The sequence below is a fragment of the Panthera leo genome, chromosome A2 (assembly GCF_018350215.1).
Source record: "Panthera leo isolate Ple1 chromosome A2, P.leo_Ple1_pat1.1, whole genome shotgun sequence".
In the NCBI taxonomy this organism is placed as follows: Eukaryota; Metazoa; Chordata; class Mammalia; order Carnivora; family Felidae; genus Panthera; species Panthera leo.
Genome location: NC_056680.1, coordinates 52,806,807 through 52,825,933, shown reverse-complemented (window position 1 = coordinate 52,825,933; position 19,127 = coordinate 52,806,807). Strand labels below are relative to the sequence as shown.

Here is a 19,127-nt window from a genome sequence, read left to right as displayed (position 1 = left end):
GAATGCTCAGCAACGTGGCTGGCACGTAGTTGTCATCCAGGAATGTTATCTCCTTCCTTCCTTGTTTACTTTCTCCCTGCCTATATATAGCACATGCTTGTAAGAGTTGAATGCAAAGGAAGAATTGGAGGCAAGAGAGACAAGTCAATCTTGGTTGGAAGAACTTCCCTCCTAGGTGGTGGTGTCCTCTGAGTGATTCTACACTCAGAGGAAAACCACACGCTCATTTCTTTTTTTTTTTTTAAGTTTATTTATTTATTTTGAGAGAGAGAGAGAGCACACAAGTTCAAGAGTGGGGGAGAGGCAAAGAGAGAGGCAGAGGGAGAGAGAGAATCCCAAGCAGGCTTTGCACCACCAGTGCATAGCCTGACGCAGGGCGTGAACTCACGGACCGCAAGATCATTCCCTCAGCCGAAATCAACAGTCAGACGCTTAACGGAATGAACCACCCAGGAGCCCCAACACATGCTTATTTCTGGTAAGTTCCCCAACTCTCAGACTCTCTCTGAGAGTTAGCTAGTTACCAGTGGTCAGACTCTCGACAACCTTGAATCCAGCATCTACAACATTCTTTTCTCAGGAAAATGGCTTTTATTTTCTCCTGCCCCAGCCCACTGGTTTGTCTCTAAGAAAGATGGCAAGCATCTATTGCCAAGATGAATTGTTTCTACAGTATTTGAAGGAAAATTCCTTGTGTGAGGATAATTCCAATCTTTGGATCAGTTAGACAGATATCATTCAGAGATCCGAAGTCTGAGCAGTTGTTCTGGCACAAATCTTGTGTTGCTTCAGGGTACTCATTCAGAACCATGCTGTGAAAAGAGCTGACATTCAGAAAAATGCTCACCACTGACTCCTTGACAGGTTTCAAATGGTACCTCCCTGAACCTTGGAACATTGCCCTCACTGAATTCCACAAGCAGTTTGAGGCTCGGGTTACTACACTCAAAATGGTCCCATCACTGGACTCCATCCAGTTGGGTGAAGGGTAAAATTCATGTTGGGTCATGGTGGTGGTGAGGGTCACTTCTGGGCTCGCAGGTGGTTGCAAGAAAAGAAAGAACGGGAATTCACTGAGTGCTTATTTTGCGCCTGGCCCTGTTAGATGCTTTCATATGTATATCTGCCTAGAAATTCTGCAAATGTGTTAACCATTCGTAGCTCTGTTATTTACCACATTCTGATCCTGTGACCATAGCCCCAAAATCTGAGCAGTAGAGGACTTAGCAAGCCAGATCTTGGTTTGAATTCTTACTGCCTTCACTAGAGTGACAGCTCAGTGAGCAATGTTTGTTCACTGCTGTGTCCCCAGTGCCTGCATAGTAGGACCTCAATGCTTATTTGCAAAGTTGGGTTGCTTAGCCTTTTTAAACCTTTTGTTTTCTCAACAATCAAAGTAGGAAAAGTAAAACCTACATCATAGGATTGTTTAATTACACTTTTTATTTTGAGATAATTATAGATTTGCATGTAATTGTAAGAGGTAATACAGAGAGATCGTATGTATCCTTTCCCCAAGTGGTAACATCTTGCAAAACTACAATATAATATCACAACCAGAATATTGACCTTGATACTATTGATCTTGTGGGATTTCCCTTCTAGGATTTTTACGTGAATTAAATGCAATTATATAGGCATAACGCTTAGCACAGAACATGCATATTGTAAACATTTAATCATGGTAGCTAATCTCTTCCTGGGAGACAATATGGTGTAGACCATGCTTCTCAAAGGGTGATGTGAATATGAATCATCTGAGGAGTTTGTTGAAATGCAGATTCTAATTCAGTAGGTCTGGTTGGGGTCTAAGAGTCTGCATTACCAGCAGGCTTCCAGGGGATGTCTGATGTGGAGTGACAAGCCAACCACGTGGACTCCATAATTAGGTTGCCAGGTTCCATTCTAGTTGCACTGTTATTATCTTTAAGGACTTGGACCAAGTTATTTAACATCTCTATGCTTCAGTTTCTTCATTTGCTTAAATATGGGGATATTTACAGCCCTTACCTCAAAAGGCTGTTGTGGGCAGATAATTGTCCTAAAAGCAATTAGAACAGTGTCCAGATCATAGCCAGTGCTCATTAAATGTTAGGTATCATTATTAACTTTATTTATTTATTTGTTTATTTTAATGTTTATTTATTTTTGAGAGAGAGAGAGAGTGTGAGCAGGGAAGGGGCAGAGAGAGAGAGAGAGAGGGAGAAACAGAATCTGAACAATCTGAGCTGTCAGCCAGAGCCCGATGTGGGGCTTGAACTCACGAACCGTGAGATCATGACTTGAGCTGAAGTCGGACACTCAAATGACTGACCCACCCAGGTGGCCCCAGGTATCATTATTACTTTAGATAATTTCTTATTCTGTATTCTTACACTGAAATAAGATCATTTGAGTTTTCCACTGGTTACTTTGGCCTCTGGAAAAGTAGAAATTTACCTGTTCCCACTCTATGAGTAAAGGGAAGTTATGGCTAGAAGGGATTTTTAGAGCTCTTGTAGATCAGAAATGGCAAACATTCCATACACCAGTTCCCATTCCCTGTCCACAGCAGACATCACTAATCAATCTTGACACTCTTCTTTCATTAAACCTCAATTGTGGCTTCAGAGTCCTTCTCAAGAGAGGACTCCAGACAGAGCTGGTGCTCAAGATAACACCTGTTTGCCAAACCTGATCTGATCTAAGCTCTTCATAGATGTGGAGACTTAGACCCATATGTATAAAATGACTTTCACGGGCTCACACTGTCACCTAGAGAACACACACCTTCTGAACAAGAACGCAGGTCTTCTGTCTCCTCGGTGCTCTTCGTGGAACAATTTGGACCGAAGAGAAGAAAAGAACAGGAGAAATTCATGTGAGCACATTGTAAGCAATGGGCCATGGGGTAGTAAAAGACATTCTTCCTCGTTAGGTTAATGCATCGAGAAGAAGAAGAATGAGTCTATCTGCACTATGAGCATTTCAGATTAGCAGCCATTGTTGTTTCCCCAATTCCTCCTTGGAAGTATGACATGGGAGGACAAATTGGAAAATAAATTACTTATTGGTAATTTGGTGTGAAAAAACCCCATGTTTTTATAATACTGAGTAATTGGAGAGCCTTCACAAGTCATAAGGAACACATGGAAAACAAAGACCTTACTCTCATTTAAATGAACTCCTGAGGGTCTTTCAAAGTTGCATTGGTAAGAGACTTGGTGCTGCCTCCCCTCCACCTGCTAGCAGCTCTGTTATATACCCTGTAGTTCCCACTCTCCCTGCCCTATCCTTTCTCCTGCTGGACCATGCCTGACTTCACGGACTTTCATGGACCCTCATGGACAACGCACTTCAACATAGATTAGATTGATGCCATTTTTTTTTAAGTTTATTTATTTATTTAGAGACAGAGAGAGAGAGAGAGAGAGAGAGAGAGAGAGCAGGGTAGAGGCAGAGAGAGACGAAAAGAGAGATCCCAAGCAGGCTCTGCACTGTCAGCACGGAGCTGGATGGGGGGCTCAAACTCATGAACTGTAAGATCATGACCTGAGCTGAAACCAAGAGTTGGACACTTAACCAACTGAGCCACCCAGGCACCCCAGATTGATGCTGTTTCTATGGATTAGTAGAAAGAAGAATCAGATCGTCTCTGAACAATTTGAACTCTGAAGATACAAAGGAATTCCACTACCAGGGAAGCAAAAGCCAAAAGGACCTATACGGAGTCGAAGTGATAAGGAAGTTCCTTGGTGGAGGGGTGAGAAGGAATTAAACACTGGAGGCAGCACAGAGAAACAGAGGAAGACTGACCAATGACACTGTGGCTTGTTGAAGAAGCAGGATAATGGTCCATAGAGGTTCTTCTGGTTCTTGGCACTTTCTTTTCCTTTTAATTCTTTACTGTTTTAATATAATAATTTCAAACACATACAAGAGTAGACAGAATAGTATAACAACACTCTCCCCTGTACCCATCACTTGGCTCCAACCAAGATCAACTCAGGGCCGATTTTGTTTCTCCTCGATCTCCACTCACCCACACCTTTGATTATTTTCATTCTCTTTTTTTAAAAAATAAATTTCTAGGGGACACCTGGCTGGCTCAGTCGGTAGAGCATGAGACTCTTGATCTCGGGGTTGTGAGTTCAAGCCCCATGTTGGGCACAGAGCTTACTTAAAAAAATAGATTTCTGTAGTGTTTATAAAATCCTTGATTTGAAACACATTCTCATTTAGTGGTCAATGTACAACCTATCTTTCTTTTTCAGGTAGCAGCTCAGCAATTTTTGTTTTGTTTTTGTTTTTAGAAATTTGCTCAATTTGTTTTTCCTATAGCTCCTTTTTTTTTATTATGGTACAATACAGATAACAAATTTTACTATTTTAACCATTTTTAAATGTCTGGTGCAGTGGCATTCACATTGTTGTGCAATCATCATTTAAGTAGTTATTTTTCCTAGTGAACCTGTGTACCCACAGCCCAAAGGTAAGGAACCTGACAATAACCTCCATTGAGGCAATGGTTCGCTCCCACCCCTACCATCCAGTCTCTTCCCTAGGTAATTACCATTCTGAATCCTTGGATCATCATCCTCTTACTTCCTTTGTATTAGTTTTATCGCAGGTGTATATATTCCTACAATTATTTTTCATTTTATTTATAACATTACAAATAGGATATTATGCTGCGTACGATCTTTTGGAACTTACTTTTTTTCACATAATATTGTCCAGATTTATCCCTATTGTTACAGGTCGGTGAAAGTCATTTGTTTAGGGTGTTAATATCCCATTATGTGAATATTGTATGTACCTGACATGTTCCAGGTCCAGTCCACCTATATCTTGACGGCACACCCCCTTTTTCTTAGGATATTGAGTGTGTCCTTCTTCTGTACAACTAAAACAGCCAGACTAAAACAACCATGCTTAGATGTTGCCAGAGGGAAGTCACACTAATGCTGATGTAAGGGAAGCAGTGAGATTAATTCGTGGAAAGGTCGAAGACTGGTCACATCCATGAGAAAAGGCCCTCTGTCCCCATGATTTATCTGCAGAGTAAGGTTTGCTCTGAGCAGTGATGGAAATTAAAGAGGCAGCTTTAGGACCTCCACACTGACCCCAAATGGAAATCATTTAGCAGCATACAAATGGCAGGATTGTCATAAAAATCAAATGAGATAATGATATGTGGGAACACTTTGTAAACCCCACAGCCATTTTATAAATGTGCAGTTGCATTATTATTGCTATCATCATTCATTTGCATTCATTCTCTGGGCAAATCATTTTTCTATCCCTGGATGTGAAGGTGGGTGTCTGTTTATAGGGTGCCACAGCAGGACTGGATTTAAGGTAGGAAGAGAGAAGGAGGGAGATGTGAATATTCATCAAATATTTGGCCTAGTCCTTGGTCCCTAGTCCTTGGATGTCCAAGGTAAGCATTATCTCTGTTTTACAGATGAGAAAATTGCACTTGATCACATGCCCAAAGTCCTGCAACTAACAGAGGTACAGTTTGGATTCAAATCCAGGTCTTTCCAAATCCAAAGCCCTCTTTCTGTCTTGCCACGCTTCCTGAAATCTGCCCAAGGAGCCCTCACTCTTTTCTCATGCCCTGCCCTAACTTGGCAGGGTGAAAACCTCCTCTTTATGATCTTTTCAGGTTTTTTCCCCCCTACTCTGAGACTACTGATGTACTAACATGGAGTTGAAGTAAAAGTATCCTTGGGAAGACTGGGAGCCTTCCCAGCTTAAATCTGTGAATTTTAATCTGGGAACTGGGAAACCTGGGGCAGCCATGCTTCTGAGACTGCCTTGTCACTTGGGCTGTCCATTTGCAGTGGTCCTGTGTGGCCTGGAGGAGAGTGTATTTCACAAGGGGACATAAGCCCCAGGCTCTGGTACACCTCTATCTGCTTCAGGTAAAACATTTAATCTGGCAGTAGCAGAACCATTAATACCTGTCCTGCTTTCCAACAGGGACTCAGATCAAATGAGGAAATATGCTGTGAGGTAATAGATGGGAAAACAGTGTGAAAACTGCAGAGCAGCCCGTCTCCCCCATCATTAATGTCAGCTGGTATTTGTTTTTACTGTTATCTTTGCCTCTCAGCAGAGCCTTCTCCCAGAGAAAGCCCTATAGTAGGAGCTCCAAATAACGACTAAGGTTTGAAAACAGCCAGGAGGCGAGCAACATGAAGCCATTTAAAGCAAACCAGAGGAAGTCCAGTCTCTGGCTATTTATTTTATGAAGTTAGCGGCTGGATATGTTAAGCAAATGTTTTCTTAATTGTGGCAGTATGAGAAAACAATGGGGCAAGGGCTGCCGGGGACCGGAGTATTAGGCCTCCACCCCTCCTACCCCCCCACCACCAAATCTCTAGAGAATGACAGGAAAAAATTAAAGACAGGGCTTTTCTTTTCGTGGTCACATGTCTACGCTGCTGCTGTAATAAGAACCTGCACCAATTAGAAATGTTTCACCTCCTCCCCTCTGCCCCTCCCCGGGCGCATTTCAGAACAGCCTGGGTTGTGGACTCCAGGAGTTTGCCAAACACAGCAAACACTGCTGTGTGAGCGGCTGGAGGGGGCTCTTTCCACCCCGACCTCCCTCCCTTCCTCCTCTGCTCCCTCCCTTCCACACTGTTTTCATTTACTAGGACTTCCTCCTCCGGGCGAGGGAGGGGGAGGAAAGACGCTGCCGAGCGCCTGGGGCGTGAGTGTGTGTGCGTGTGTGTGTGTGTGTGTGAAGTGGAGAGTGAGTGGAGGAGTGTAAAATGCTGTAATGGGAGGAAACCGAGCCGCGTCAGAGTGCCCGGGACTGCAGCGGCCGTTCTGATCGCAGTGGCACCTGAGTATACACTTCCCCAAGCAAGTGCGACCTGTACCTGCAGGTACGTGTGGCCGCCGGCCTGTCTGGGCAGTGTGGCTGGGGTGTGTGGGTAACGAGAAAGTGAGGCAGCGGTCCAGGTCCGCGTCCCGGGGACGGGAGTCCCCCGCGTGCGCTGAGGTCTCGCGGGCGAGCCGGGTGTGAGCGCCGACCTCCGGGCGCTGGAGAAGTCGTACACCCTTCCAAAGGCTGCCGCTGGAGGAAGGGGAAGCGTGAGGGTCTGAAACCGAGCACCGCGTAGGTGCTGCGGGTCTGGCTCAAATACTCTGGCACTTGCTGGCTGTGCGTGACGGGGAAGGGGCAGCAGACCCAGTGGGTGTGGAGTAAGGCTAGACCGTGGATGTCGGTGTCACGTGCACTGTGTGCACTGGGTGCGTGGGCCCACTGTGTGCGTGTGGGGAACGTGCCTGGCCCAGAGCAGCAGGCACCTGGGCGCCACGGAAGGTTCGTTGGTGCGTGTACACCGAAGGTGAGTTCCCACTGGCTGGGCCTTTCGGGGGTAGAGATATGCGTGAGATGCCGGGTCCTCGCGCCCTCGGGAACTGGCGCCTCCTCCGGGGGCCCAGCGCCGCTCCAGGCCTGCAGCAGGCGTCCCCTGCCCGAGCGCGTCGGCGCCCGCGGGGTAGGTGCGAGCGGCCGCGGGGCGTGCGGCGGGAGGGGGGAGGGGAAACAAGCCTCTCCCTGGCGCGCGGGGCCCCGCCCCCGCTTCCCAGCCGGCTCACCTGGGCTCGGCCGCCCACCTGCTCGGTAGGAGGGGCGTGTCCGGGGGGCGTGTTCTGGCGGGCCAGGCGGAGCCCGGCGGAGCGGGCCTGAGGGCGGGCGGGCGGGCGGCGCCTCATTCCAGGGATTCCTCGCGCTTCCGCGCTCGCGTCCGCCGCGGAGTCGGCCTGGCGCGCGCCGCCCGCGTGTGCGTGTGGGCGTGCAGCGGGGGAGTCGGTGCGGGAGCGCGGGCGCGAGCGCGCCTGTGCGTCGGCGCGCCCCCGGAGTGCGCCCCGCGCGCTCGGCGGTCCCGCCTCCACGCCCGCCCCCGCCCCCCACGGGGCCCGGCCGGCCCGAGGCGGGCGAGCCCAGAGCCGCCCGGCGGTGAGTGCGGGAGAACCGGGCCCTCGAGGGGCCGGCCTGCGGGGGGACTCCCGGGTGGGCTGACTTGGAGCTGCCCTGAGGGGGTCCTCCGGGAGGGAGGAGGTGGCTGGTTCTCGCGGGGCAACTTGAGGCTCCCGGTGGGGAGCCGAAGCTCCAGGGCTCTCAAAGGGAGGTCCGGCTCCTGGAGGGGTCCCGAGAGGAAGGCGTCCTGGGAATGCGAGGCACGGGGCCGGGAAGGGGGCCCGGAGCCCTGTAGACCCTTGGTCCTGGCCAGCGGCACCGGAGGGCTGGGTGTACGACTGCGGGAAGGGGCTGAGGATGGGCCGCTGGGATGGGTCTCGCTTTTCTCTTCCTATATTCCCTGCCCCTCCTCAAAACAAAACGGCACACTCTTCCAGCACCGAATGCAGGCCTCGCCGAAAAGCAAAGGTCTTTCCTTTTTTTTTTTTTTTTTTTTTCTTAAAGTCTTCTTTGATTCCTGACACTGAGACATTGAAATGTCTTAGGTTAGGATGACAGTGCTTGTTGGCGCTACTTAGTCTATGCATTTTATTGACATATATTCGTCTATTTAAGCTAGATAATTAAAAAAAAATCGGTTTCACTTTGATCATTGGTGTTGTATGTTTTTGCTGGTTGTATTTCCTTCTCGGTGGTTAATAAGAACCAGCAGCCCGGGGGCGGGGAGTGGAGGCTGCTCTTCTAGTTTTTATCAGCAGCTGGTTGCTCTCTCTGAAAGGTGCTGTCTCTCAGTTTGCAGATTTTACAAATCTGTTTCTAAACCCCAGCCTACCTTGACTATTTGTTTCCTCTGAACGTTCAAAGACAAAACTAAAATGATAGTTTTCCTATTAGTATTCAAAGGTTAGTTTTGCATGCCATTTTAACATACCACACTTTAACTCTTTGCTCTACCCCACCACCTTGAGATGTTCATTGTTTTTCCTCCTTGCTGCGCAGCACTGTGAAGGGTAGCGTGTGTAGTTGAAAGAGCTTTAGGGTCAGTGCCTTAAGGCTGTACTGATGACGCGATCTTGGAACAAGTTTATTATCGTCTCTAAATCTTAATGCCTGAACTTTAATGGGTTTAGAGATACTTTAGAAGTTTGTTGTATACTCAAGACACGATTTTGTGTTTGTTTTCTTCTGTGTGTTTCCTCTTACATCTGGCTGAAAATCATCTCCCCCATGGTTGAAATGATGTAAACCTCTCAAATTGTTATTTAATTTTGGCAGAATATTAATCCCAGGCTGATTTCCCCTGCCACTGGTTTTGTCACACTCTGGGCAGCTTGCTTTTTGCTTTCCATTTGGAAGGGGAATGCAAACTAATTTTTATGTTGACCAAAACACAATACAATTAAGATAATTCTGTTATAAATAACCATGGACTACATTCCCAAACTGTGAATGTTGTAGTGAAAACAGCTCTTGCTTGTTTCTGGAGACATGACTTTAAGTCCAGTCTGTGTCACCTACGTCACCTAAGTTTGTGACCAGAAAAAGTTACCTCTACTTAACCTTTGTATTTGATTCTCCTCTGTAAGAGGGTAATAGTATCTGATCCAATACATCACAGAGGTTCAGGAATTACAGGAAATAATATGCCTTGAAAAGTAGTTGGTATTATGTTATTTACAAAAGTCTTTGAGGATTTCAGAGAGCTTCTTAACCACAGTGGTTGCCACTTCCCCCAGCTGATTTAGAACTGTGAGTTTACCTGACTAGTTCACTTACAGACTTGATCATTGTGAAACCAAAACTTTTACTTTCAGATGTTCTGTTTTATGAGTTCTGTAATGGGAAATTCCTTTTAACTGCTTATGGAGTCAGCCTTGTTGCCAGCCTCTGATGGTTGCCAGAACAAATCCAGAGGAAGATTTTACTTTGTGTCTTTTCTAGGTTCCTTCCTGGATAGTTTTGCTGTGCCGCTTCTAGTTTGCCTTATTAAAATGATAAGTAAAAGGGACACCTGGGTGGCTCAGTCGGTTAAGCATCCAACTTCGGCTCAGGTCATGATCTCACAGTTCGGGAGCTCGGCCTGTGTCAGGCTCTGTGCTGACAGCTCAGAGCCTGGAGCCTGCTTTAGGGTTCTGTGTTTCCCTCTTTCTCTGCCCCTCCCCCACTCATGCTCTCTTTCTCTTGAAAATAAACGTGGAAAAAAATTAATAAAATGATTTTGACTCACACATATTACATTAAGAAATACAAATAACATTAAAAAATTATTCTTAATGTTTATTTTTTGAGAGAGAGAGAGTGCGTGTGCACAAGCGGGAGAGGGACAGAGAGGGAGACACCGAATCTGAAGCAGGCTCCAGGCTCTGAGGTGTCAGCACAGAGCCATATGTGGGACTGGAACCCACAAACCACAAGATCATGACCTGAGCGGAAGTCGAAAGCTTAACCCACTGAGCCACCCAGACACCCCACAAATAACATTTTTAATGAATGGAAATGTACACCTTAATTAACTGCTCTTTGAGAGCAGGGACAGCCATGTGGGGACAAGCACTGCACCAGATCTGGGTTCTGCAGTTGGTTCTTTTGTGTGATTCCGAGCTAAGCCACTTAGTCTCTCCATGTCTCTTTTTGCTCTTCTGCAAAAGGCCAGAATCACACCTGCATTCCTGCCTCATAATGACCTCAGATGTTCATTTATGACAGCTCACATAAGACAGTGGCTGCAAAAGCACGTGGAAGAAAGCCTCTGAGTAAGACTGGTGATGAAAACAGCCAGATACACAAGCAGCTGACTTCAGCTCAGGTCATGATCTCACAGCTTGTGTGCTAACAGCTCAGAGCCTGCTTGTGATTCTGTGTCTCCCTCTTTCTCTGCTTCTCCTCCCCACCCCCCCCTTCAAAAATACATAAACATTAAAACAAATAAGTAAAATAGCCATCTTAAAAGTTGTTTTGCACCTTTGAGTATGACTTAATAAAACAATAAGAGTTGTAAATTCAGGAGGTAAAAGTCACATACATTGGGAAATAGTTAATGTGACTAAAATTATGACAGTGTGGCAATCTTAACATGTCAAGTCTGGATTTTGGCGTATGTTAGTTAGATAAGCTGTTGCAGAACCTGGTGAAAGGAAGTTTTTTTTTTGTGTGTTAAGTTTGTGCAAGTTGTGTTAACTGAAGCTCATTTGTGATTGTTTTAGGGATCCCATCTAAAGGTAATGACGTTGATATGTGAGATCCTAATAGACAAGAAAAGGGAATGAATGCTGCCAACAGTCACAGCCATTTAGAATATGTCCATGTTAAAATGACGATAGCAACAACAACTGCTTAGCAGTTGGGATTGCCGGGGTGCCTGGGTGGCTCAGTTGGTTGAGCTGGTTGAGTATCTGGACTCTAGGTTTCAGCTCAGGTCATGAGCCTTGTGTTGGGCTCAGCACTGTCAGTGAGGAGCCTGCTTGGGATTCTCTCTCTTTTCCTCTTTGTCTGCCCCTGCGCACTCTTTCACTCTCTCTCAAAGTAAATAAATAAACTTTGAAAGAAAGAAAGAAAGAAATTGGACCGCCAAATTTTGATAGTATGAATTGCCAAGGTAGGAAAGGCGGAGTGTAAGTAGGAGGTGCTGAAACCAGAAAAATTCTTGCTACCTGGGATGCAGTATGACAGTTCCTTTGCAAAGGAGGAGAATCTTATGGAATATACTCTGTCTCATACCTCAGGTCCAATAACCAGATACAGCCCATCCTCGAATTTGCGAGTTCATCTACTCAGTAAAAGTTATTTGTAACCTCAAATTCGAACTTGCAGCACTGTCTCTGTCATCCATGCACATGCACAGAGTGGTGAAAAATTTGAGTCTCCCCAAGTGTGCATCCTCAGGTGAGGTCAAACAAGGCAAGACTCTGACTTGTTTCAGCTCTCATACTGTACTCTTACTTGTGGTCTCTTTTGTGCCCCATGTTTCTCATTTGGAGGCTTTCTGTTGGTGTTTTTGCTGCTTCTAATGGCCCCCAAGCATAGTGCTGAAGTGCTGTCCAGGGTTCCCAAGAGCCAGAAGGCTATGATGTGCCTTCAGGAAAAATGTGTGGAAAATGTGTGCATTAGATAAGCTTCCTTCAGGCATGAATTGTAGTGCTGTTGGCCATGAACTCAATGTTTATGAATCGATAATAGATCTCAAATAAGATGTCTTTAAACAGAAACACTCGTGAAACAAGATATGTATTGATCAATTGACAGAAATGTAACCAGCGGCTTGAAGGAACCTAACTGTGTACTTCCCCTAGGAGCAGTGGTTCATATTCACGAGTTCAGTGTTACTGGACACCTTAGCGAGTGTGACTAGTGTGAATAATGAGAAAGCATGTTTACTGATGCTGGTAACTAGAGTGCTTCCTAACGACAGAATGTGTCATGGGTTAGAAGGCTCTATCTAGGCTTTAATAGGCTGAGTTGAGATTTTGGACCAGTGTATATAGTTAGACCTGGGTGTTATGGAAAATTTGCCATTTTGGACTTTGATGCAAATTCACGTTTCTCATTCTTGGGTGTCCTCTCGTTCTGAGAGGACAGGCACCTGAGGGCTTGTGAATAGGAAATTCTAAGTATCCAAATAAGAGAAACGGCAAGAACAAGCATATCCAGAGTAAACTAAAAATGATGATGCGTTTCCCTTATTTCATATGCAGTGCTATAGAAGGCTGAGGACTTGGGAATGAAGAGACAGATTCACAAGAGCCTAAACATGAGAAAGAAAAGGATAGTTCTGTTTTATTTGACAGCAGTGTCGAAAAATGGTGGGAATTGGTCATCTAAACGAAATGTCCACACTTGAATTTTCTTATCTTTTCCTTAGACAACAGTGGTGTTAATATGGGCCCACCATACAGTTTCTAGGGGACCCTTGAGAGAGATGCGTGAACTTCAGCCAGCAGTGAGAATTTTACCCCAGCATCAGGCAGCCTCGCATAAAAGGAAATATGCTGTAACCTAAGTTTAGTTTTGCAGCATCAGGCTTACGTAGCTGGCCCTCAGCGGGCACATGGTCAGCTTTCATACTGCCTGTGCATGGCTGACATTGATACCAAACTGTAGAACAGGAACTGAGGATCTAGTTACTGCACAGTAGCAGTGTTTGTTAGCTTGTGTTGCTGGGTCATCAGGATGACTGAATAGCACATCCCTAACACACCACACCCCTGGGGGAGGGCTAGATAAGGAGGTCCATAGAGTCAAGACTTGGGTCATTTTAGTATTGGAAGACCAGAGGTGGTTGAGTCGAGCGTTCATTTGGGAGTTTCCCTCCAGAGTGGTACCTTTTATTCCACCTAAGCTGGCTGGGATTTTGTTCCCCTAGGAAACGATCAGAGGTGGTGATGAGCAGTAGGCAGGGCCGAATTGATGGCGCGCACCTGGGATTACTTAATTCCAACATCTCACAAATCCTACTTTGGAGGATGAGAGATGGACGGCTGCCCAACCTACAGACTGTCTCCTTTCACAGGAGGGGCATGATGTCATTCATTATGGGAAGGGTACAGAACTGTCCCAACTTAGCAAGTTTTATAGCTTTCTAGGACACTGGAAGGACTGCCACCAGCTGACTCTTATTCTGGGGGTTATGCTTGAGGTCGGCAAGCACCTGAAAGCAGCCTAACTAGGGATTTTATGCACGTATATTTTCAATTCTTTGGAAGTGGGCATAGAGCATGTAAGTATATTCAGATTTAATACATTTGGCCTTCAGATACATTTTCAGGAGAGGGTATGTGTAGAAGTGAGTTGTATGTAAGCAGAGGGCGGCCACGTCCTGACATTGTACTTGGTATGGAGTATGGATCGAGTATTCATGCCAGGGATATGCCTCGGTAAGGAACGCTGACCTAGCACAGGATCCATCTGTTTATGCTCTTTAAGTAGTATGACTTTTGAAAGAGTATTTTGAATAAGGGCTGGCCTCTATTTAGTAATGTGGTGTACCATTTAAAGTGGTGAGAAACACAAACAATTAGGTGAACATTTGAAAATACCATTCACTGATCCCTAACCGTTATCCATCGTAACTCAGACAACAGGTTTTCTTGAACGTGACTGAGTAGAAGCCATCCTTCCTAATACTGAGCCTGTTCTTGGAGCCTGAAGGTTTGAGGGCCTATGTTTACAGGCCGTGTTGCATTGGCCCCAGGAACCTACGGCTGCAGCTATTGACAGTGTTGCTTTGTTCTACTTTCAGAACATCTTCTGCGAGCATTTTCTCACCTGGCTTGGTTACTATTCGCGTGACTCCGTGCTCAGCTCTGTTCAAAGAAAGTATAATATGGCAGCGTTTTCGTGTTTGCAAGAGGGGAGGATTTGTTTCCCTTTGCTTACTTGAGAAACTGTCAGGTTGTTGCCTGATGTATCTCAAGGTGTAGGGAAAGAACATAGACTACAAGTCTTGCCTTGGTTGATGATGGAAGGTTTTTTGGGCGGGGGTGGGGGGAAGGGATGTAACTTAAACTAAAAATAAGTAACTGCTTTTCTTCAAAAGTCTTTATGAAAATCAGCTTAAGTGGAGTAAAAATAGCATTGGATGGTGAGTCAGGGGACTTGGATTCTAGTCTTAGCTTCTTCTGGAAGTCACTTAGATTCTTGGCACTTTGGGTTTTCATCTGTAGGAGAATATGAATAATCTTGTTTGGCCAAGTTGCAGTGAGAATCCAATGAAGTAATTTACATGAGTGTGCTTTGGAAAAGTGTGTGCCCTACAACCTTAAGATGGTGGTGGCTGTTTGAGGCTGACATATATTTCTCAATTGAATTTACAGGGCATTTTCAGTAACGTTGTATCCTTGAATCCACACGCCAAGTTTGTGACCATATGCAGGAGGCAACATTACTGCTTTTCTAAGTGAGGAAACTTGAGCCTGGAGAGGTGAAATGGCCCACACAATTAGTGTTAGCTCTGTAGAGCAGAGCCTAGAAGGAAACTGAGTGAAAGTGTTAAAGTAGGGCTTGAACTTAGGTTTTGTGCCACTAAAGTTCTGGCTGTATTGATGTAACAGATGGCAAAGTGTTGAGAAGAAAAAAAAAGGATTACACAAATGAGAGATATTTTCAGCAAGAACATAGAGGGATGGTCTGAGAATTGGATGTTAACAAGAAGATTATGTGTTGCAAGAAGCTGGGGCGGGGGGCATCAATTGGACACACTGTGGAGAAGAATCAGAAGGGGAATGCTCACCTTCTTGATGCGCCCAAAGCCATGCCTGCCCGTGGCTGTCTGGATCTGGTGATAATTTGGTCTGAAATTTCATTTCGGTTATCCTTCCTACTGGACAGACTGCTCATCAGATCGACCACAGTGTGATATTGCTTCAGGGCAGTGAGGTGCCTTTTCCTTTTCTGTAATGTCTGTATATAGTTCTAACGGAAATAGGAGAGACTCAAAGCCTCTAAATTCTTGATGGGCAAAAGGGTCACATACCTTGTGCTGTGGCGTGAGAGTTCATACTTGTAGGCTTGTGCTCCAGTTGTACTTTATTAGCCAAGGCTGGTTTAGATTATCCCAGGAAGTGGCTCTGATTGCAGGGGGTAGAGGGATGGAACAGGGCCAACAGGAATTAGAGATACTGAATAGTGTGCATCTGGAAACTGGAGATGCCATCAGTACCCAGGATAGTGCTGTCTTCCTGTTTCTGTTTTTTTTGGCAAGTGACAGTGTGGCAGGAACATCAGGAGGTTTGAATGTGCTTCTTCCCACCTCTACTGGCTTCCACCCCTAGCCAGGATGGTTGCTTCATGTTCTCATACTCTTTCCTCAATTATACTGTAGTTAGGCCACTGTTCTTGGAAGAACCATGGAGTGAGATAGTCCTGGTGCTGTAACTTTCACCTGGGAAATCTTAGAACATTCGCATAACATATCTTGAAATTCTGTTCTTTTGCCTGGAAAAAAAATTTGAATACATCTTGTAATTCTATTTCTTTAATTTTTTTTAAAGTTTATGTATTTTGAGAGAGACAGCATGAATGGTGGAAGGGCAGAGAGAGAGGGAGACAGAGAATCCCAAGCAGGCTCTCTGCTATCAGCACAGAGCTGGATGTGGGGCTCAACCCCATGAAACTGTGAGATTGTGACCTGAGACGAAACCAAGAGTTGGACGCTTAACTGACTGAGCCACCCGTGTGCCCCATAATTCTGTTTTTGAGACAGGTGCTTTTGTCCTCTTGTTGATCAAAAAGGGACAGTTCTTTGTGGACTTCCAAAATAATGGCATTCAAATTTATAGCTGAGCTTGTCATTAGCACTGAATGTCCCTAAATTTTAGTAGCTTTAGAATTGATACCTCTTATTCTCTAATTCTGCACCTTAAGCTATTTGTAAGAGCGTTATTATTGGCGATAAGGGAGTCCAAAGAAAAGAATATGGGTCAGAAAATACTGACCGTTGCTTGTAAAACAAAACAAAATGTATGTTCTATTCATGATGACTTATGTTCATATTTGTCAAAAATCCCCAATGAAGGTGAATGGATAGACCAGAAGTGGATTGCAGTACAGTAGAATACCTTTACAGGTGCAGTTGAAGTCTTTTTTCAGAACCATCTTCTTCTCATCTTAATGGGGCTACATTTCAGGCCTGAGCATTTCAAGTGATTATATTTTTGCTTATCATGATTTTATAGTGTAAAAACTGTCACAGAAAGGAGGACCTGTTACTGAGATGTACTTAGCTTTATTTTCCAGATGCTGCATAATCTTTGGCAAAAGGGAGCAGATGATTTTTGGTTCATAAAGGATACAGAATAAACCAGGGATTTCTCTCCCCTGTTTCAAACCATTCAGACTATTCAAGGGCTTTGCACTGACGAAGAATAAAATCTCAGCTTTGTCACACCCTGCAGAGTATGCTTGATCTGCCCTTGCCCAATTCCCTGCCACCACCTCCTGTCCTCTCCCCCTTGTTTCCTGCCCTGAGGTCATTCCCTCCACATCTCCATGCCCAGCGTGGGTCTGTCTTGGGTATTTTGCAAATGCTCTTTGTCTCCTCCCTGCCGTGCTTCACAAGGCTAATTCCTCTCCTTCAGGTATCAGCTTTCATCCATCTTAGAGGCATCGCTATGTAAAGTTGTGGTCAGTACCCTTTTTTCAATACGTTTACCATCATTTGCAGTTTATTTAATATGTTTGCAAAAGTTTTGACAAATATTAATACATATAAAGGCCATCCATTTCTCATAACACCCTATGAGGGGAGTAATATTAATTCATATCCCCATTTTACAGATGAGGAAACAGACACACAGAGGTAAAGTCATTTTCCAGGGATACACAGATAGGAAGTGGCTGAGCCCAATTCAAACTCAGCCAGGTTGGTGTCCAAAGATCATCCTCTTAAATAACCAATCTGCTAATTTGCCTCTCAGTGTTGTGTGGCCCTCCATCAAATACTGTAATCATTGTTTCCCCCCAGCTCCCCTTACTTTTTACTAACATGTTTTATTGTTTTTTTTGGGGGGGGGGTGTGGATATTGTACAAGGTGTAAAATTCAGAAGTTTTTTTTCCATAAGTTTTTTTTTTTTTTTTTTTTTTTTTATTACTGTTATCTTCCACCTTTATTTGCTTAGGTTTTTTTTGTGGCTAGATAATGCCTAGTTGCTGGACCTCATCTCCCACCTTTATTGAACCAGCCCCTACTTCCCTTATCTCACACCTGGTTCCTGGAGGAGCCTCCTGACTGATCTGCTTCCAGTGACTTCTCACTTGACTTCATCAAGTCAGACCATCCTCCCCAGAACTGCTAAATGAAAATCTCATTAACATCAGATCACCAGCTCGCTCAGGGACTAATAGTTGCTGCCTGTTTCCTGCTATGTTCAGTGTGAACCTGGTTGGCTAGCCTTCTGCTTTTTCCTCTGTCCACCCACATCGTGTTTACCCTGCTTAGATTCTACTGCTCCTTATCCAAGATTCTCCATTGTGAGAATGTCTCGGGTTTTCATTCCGCCTCTGTGCCTTTCCTGAGACTTTTGATCCAACATGACTGTAACATGTAAGGATAAGACAGAGTCCTTGCACTCAGGACATATTCCAATGGTGTGATCTGGTACATAAGAGAAGTCAGAGAGGAGCATGACAGCCTGAGGGAGAGAAACTAGGGAAGGGAATCTTTGAAGTTGCTTTTAGAGGCACACACATGTGCACACCAACCAAAGAATAGATGTTCGCAAGGTATACGCTTTGAGCTGATGCTCATCTCTGTTTTATCACACAGTACACATTTTGGTTTTAAATTATATATTGTCTTTTATTATGCTCTTTTAAATTTGTTTTTTATCCTAGTCCCTTAAAAGATTTGTCTGTTATCTTATTCCTTACAAGAACGTAACTCCTTGAAAGCAGAGATCTTATCTTCTGTTTCTCTTTTCTTTTGAGTACTTCCCTGAACTCAGAATAATTGTGTAATAAAAATTGATTGGTTTCATTAATAAGGTTGCAGCAGATGGCAGGTGCCTTGCAGGTGAACCTTAAACACCTAATCTCTTATCTGCCTACTTTGAACGTTAAGTCGCTTGGGGGTTTGGAATTCATAGTATCTGAATACATTTAAATATGTAATCTCCTAGATGCTAAGATTCTGCATCTACTTATTTGTGTTATTTGATGTTTTTATGCTTTGATATTTGCTTCTATGCACAACACTTGTAATTTGCATAACTTAAGGCATGTGTTAATGGGTATCTGGGTTTAGAATTTTCACGTTGCTGGAGGAGAGTCAAGAGTGTGTGATCAGGAAGGCAAGGTCATTTAGAACTTCAATTTCATGGGGAAATTAAGGAATTTGAGTCTAAATTTTGTATTATGGAGTAGAATGCTTATCAGCATTTACTTAATCCAAATAAAAGACTTTAAGCCCAAATCTTGCCTGAATAGGAAACTGGCTTAGATAAAGACGGTAAGACGGAGTTCTTGGGAGTTCAGCAAACCTTTCTTCTTCTTTGAACAAGTTCAAAAATCCTTACTCTCAGGAGGTGATCTTTTCTATCTTACCAAGACGATTATGAATGTGAATGCCATTACATTTTCTTTTATTCTTCTGATTTTACTCCTCTTCCCTTGTCTCTGAAAAAGAAGAAATGAACTCTGGTTTATGACGTCACTGCTCTTGCAGTGACTGACAGCCCCCATTTCTGGTGTTGATGAGCAATTGATTTATTTTTG

General features: G+C 44.5%; 1 protein-coding gene and 1 non-coding gene across 3 annotated transcripts in view; both read left to right on the top strand.

The window, feature by feature from the left end:
- The first annotated feature begins 4,076 nt into the window (after window positions 1-4,076).
- TRNAK-CUU lies at window positions 4,077-4,149 on the top strand. The gene has a single exon. It is a non-coding gene; the product is annotated as a tRNA-Lys (tRNA).
- A 2,573-nt stretch (window positions 4,150-6,722) lies between these two features.
- VGLL4 (vestigial like family member 4) overlaps window positions 6,723-19,127 on the top strand; it is a 167,507-nt gene continuing 155,102 nt past the window's right edge. Inside the window, exon 1 of one of the 2 annotated variants that reach the window (XM_042910961.1) lies at window positions 6,723-6,881. The gene's annotated coding sequence lies outside the window, so the exon portion shown is untranslated. Of the gene's footprint in view, window positions 6,882-7,916; window positions 7,961-19,127 lie in introns of those variants that run through there. The other variant, XM_042910967.1, reaches the window with a different exon arrangement.